Genomic DNA, 3,972 nt, shown 5'->3' with positions numbered 1-3,972 from the left:
TGAGGGTCGTTTGCTGTGTAAACTCTTTCGGGCGGGTCATTTGAGGGTGCCTGTGTAAACTTGTTTGCGCGAGTCGTTTGCCATGTAAAATCATTTGGGTAGGTCATTTGAGCGCATCTGTGTAAACTCATTTGGGAGGGTTGTTTTCCATATAAAATCATTCGGGCGGGTCGTTTGAGGGTCGCTTACCATGTAAACTTGTTCAGGTGGGTTGTTTTCCATGTAAACTCATTCGAGTGGATTGTTTGAGGGCACCCATGTAAAATCGTTCGAGAAGTTCGTTTGCCATGTAAACTCGTTTGGGCAGGTCGTTTGAGGGCGGCCGTGTAAACTTGTTTAGGCAGGTCATTTGAGGGCACCCATGTAAACTCATTTAGGTGGGTTGTTCGAGGGTGGCCATGTAAACTCGTTCAGGTGGGTCATTTCAGGGTGCCCGTGTAAACTCGTTCAGGCAAGTCATTTGAGAGTGGCCATGTAAACTCGTTAGGGCGGGTCATTTGAAGGCAACCGTGTAAATTCGTTTAGGTGAGTCATTTTCCATGTAAAAAAGTTTGGGAGGGTCATTTGAGGGTGCTTATGTAAACTCATTCGGTTGTGTCATTCAGTGTGAGGGTGCACCCAGGAACACAAGCCCATATCAAAAAAGCTAAGTTGTGACCCGGGGTGGGCTTTGTGCATGTTCGTGCAGCTCGTTTGCCCAGATCTCCCTTGTGGCTTTGTTTTGGTAGTGTGGGCACCCATGTGAACTCATTCGGGTGGGTCATTTGAGGGCGTCTGTGTAAACTCATTCGGACGGGTTATTTGAGGGTGTCTGGGCAAACTCATTCGGGCGGGTCATTCGAGGGCGTTTGTGTAAACTCGTTCGGGCGGGTCGTTTGAGGGCATCTATGTAAACATGTTCGGGCGGGTCGTTTGGGTGGGTCATTTGAGGGCGTCCATGTCAACTCATTTGGGAAGGTTGTTTGGGTAGGTCATTTGAGGGTGTCCATGTCAACTCATTCGGGAAGGTTGTTCGGGTAGGTCATTTGAGGGTTTCCTTGTCAACTCGTTCGGGCAGGTCGTTCGGGTGAGTCATTTGAGGGAATCTATGTAAACTTGTTCAGGCGGGTTATTCAGGTGGGTTGGGTGAGGGAATCCATGTAAACTCATTCAGGCAGGTTAGTCGGGTCGGGTGGGTTGGGCAGGTCGTTCAGGCGGGTCAGGCGAGGGCGTCCATGTAAACTTGTTCAGGCGGGTCAGGCGAGGGCGTCCATGTAAACTTGTTCGGGCGGGTCGGTCGTGTCAAGCGAGGGTGTTCGTGTAAACTCATTTGGGAGTGTCATTCAGTGGGAGGGCGTGCCTAGGCAAATGAGCCCATATCAGAAAAGCTAAGTTGTGACCTGGGGTGGGATTTGTGCATGTTCATGTAGCTCGTTTTCCTGGCTCTCCTTTGTGCCTTCGTTTCAGTCATGGGGGTGCCCATGTAAACTCGTTTGGGCAGGTCATTTGAGGGCGTCCGTGTCAACTCATTCAGGCAGGTTGTTTAGGTGGGTCGTTTGAGGGTGTCTATGTAAACCTGTTTGGGCGGGTCATTTGAGGGTGTCCATGTAAACTCGTTCGGGCGAGTCATGCGAGGGTGTCTGTGTAAACTCATTTGGGCAGGTTGGGTGAGGGCATCCGTGTAAACTCATTCAGTCAGGTCATTCAGTGTGAGGGCGCACCCGGGCACACGAGCCCATATAAAAAATGCTAAGTTGTGACCTAGGTTGGACTTTGTGCACCTTCGTGTAGCTCTTTTTCCTGGCTCTCCCTTGTCCCTTCATCTTGGTCGTGTGGGTGCCCATGTAAACTCATTCAGGCAGGTCGTTTGAGGGAGTCCGTGTCAACGCATTAGGGTGGGTCATTTGAGGGCATCCATGTAAACTTTCTCAAGTGGGTCATTTGAGGGCATCCATGTAAACTCGTTCGGGTGGGTTGTTTAAGGGCATCCTTGTAAACTCATTAGGGTGGGTTGTTCAGGTCGGGTGAGGGCGTTCGTGTAAACTCGTTCAAGTGGGTTGGGCAAGGGCATCCATGTAAACTCATTCAGGCGGGTCAGGCGAGGCTATCCATGTAAACTCGTTCGGTCAGGTCGTTCAGTGTGAGGATATGTCCGGGCAAACGAGCCCATATCAAAAATGCTATGTTGTGACCCGAGGTGGGCTTTGTGCATGTTCGTGTAGCTCATTTTCCCAGCTCTCTCTTGTCCCTTCATTTCGGTCGTGTGGGTGCCCATGTAAACTCATTCGGGTGGGTCATTTGAGGGTGTCTGTCTCAACACATTTAGGCAGGTCGTTTGAGGGCATCTGTTTAAAATCGTTTGGGCGAGTCGTTCGGGTGGGTCGGGTGAGGGCGTCCACGTAAACTCGTTCAGGTGGTTCAGGTGAGGGTGTCCATGTAAACTCATTCGGGTGGGTCGGGCGAGGGCATCTATGTACACTCATTTGGTTGGGTTGTTCAGTGTGAGGGCATGCCTGGGAACACGAGCCCATATCAAAAATCCTAAGTTGTGACCCAGGGCGGGGTTTGTGAATGTTCATGTAGCTCATTTTCCCGGCTCTCCCTTGTCCCTTCATTTTGGTCGTGTGTGCACCCATGTAAAATCATTCGAGTAGGTCATTTGAGGGCGTCCATGTCAACTCATTCAGACATGTCATTCGGGCGGGTCATTTTGAGGGTGTCCGTGTAAACTCGTTCAGGCGGGTCGTACATCCCGGTCAGGCGAGGGCATCCATGTAAACTCGTTCAGGCAGGTTAGGTGAGGGTGTCTGTAAACTCATTCGGTTGGGTCGTTCAGTGTGAGGGCACTCCCAAGCACACGAGCCCGTATCAAAAATGCTAAGTTGTGACCCGGGGTGGGCTTTGTGCACATTCATGCAGCTAGTTTTCACGACTCTCCCTTGTGCCGTTGTTTCAGTCATGTGGGCACCCATGTTAACTTGTTCAAGTGGGTCATTTGAGGGCATCCATGTCAACTCATTCAGGTGGGTCATTTGAGGGTGTCCATGTCAACTCATTCGGGCGGGTCATTTGAGGGCATCCGTGTAAACTCGTTCGGGCAGGTCATTCGGGTGAGTCGTTTAGGCGGGTCGGGCGAGTCGGGCAAGGGTTTTCATGTAAACTAATTCAGGTGGGTCATTTAGTGTGAGGACATGCCCAGGCACATGAGCCCATATAAAAAATGCTAAGTTGTGACCTGGGGTCGGTTTTCTGCATGTTCATGTAGCTCATTTTCCTAGCTCTCCCTTGTGGCTTCGTTTCTGTAACGCCACGAGATCCGTGCAATGGATGGGTGACTCATTAAATGAGTAGACGAGCTAAGGTTGGCAAAGTGCATGGGCGTAAGAGATGAGCTATAGGCCGAGTGAGCATTTTGAGAAGAAATGCAATGGAGTAATGTGGAGTTTTACTTATACCCGTGTGGGCGGTCCTAGGTGCCCTGACCGATCGATGGGCTGATGGGCAAATGATGGAATGGTTGGATGGCCGAACGATGGAATGGGTAGGCCAACATGTTGGTTAAGTGGAGAAATTTGACAATTGTGTATTGATGGGCAGGTCGGCTGGGCGTTTGAACGATGGGCGTTCAAGCATATAAGTAAGCAAACAAAGGATGGTGGAGAGTCATCATTTGATCATTCAAACATCAACCAAAAGTGCGAGCTAAGTGCGTGGACTATAGTTGGATGCATGAGCCCAAGATGAACGGGAGGGAAAAGCGAAGTTGGTTGGCAGTCAAACCAAGAGGAGGAGATGGGCGACCCGAATAGGGTGTCGGGTGAACGAACGCAGTGCGACCGCGTGGTTGACACGGCGGATAGGTATCCATCATCAAAGGAAGAAACATTTGCAAGGTAAGGGTCTTCAAGATCCTCTGACAGAATCTTCAAAATAAGCTTTGTACATAAGCAAGTAGATGTCTCATTAGGAGTCCGATTTATGGGATTCAAGAAA

This window comes from Pinus tabuliformis, chromosome 5_2 (assembly GCF_031772625.1).
Source record: "Pinus tabuliformis cultivar Carrire ecotype Pingquan chromosome 5_2, CPIR1, whole genome shotgun sequence".
NCBI classification, from domain to species: Eukaryota; Viridiplantae; Streptophyta; class Pinopsida; order Pinales; family Pinaceae; genus Pinus; species Pinus tabuliformis.
Note: the sequence above shows the minus strand (reverse complement) of the source record.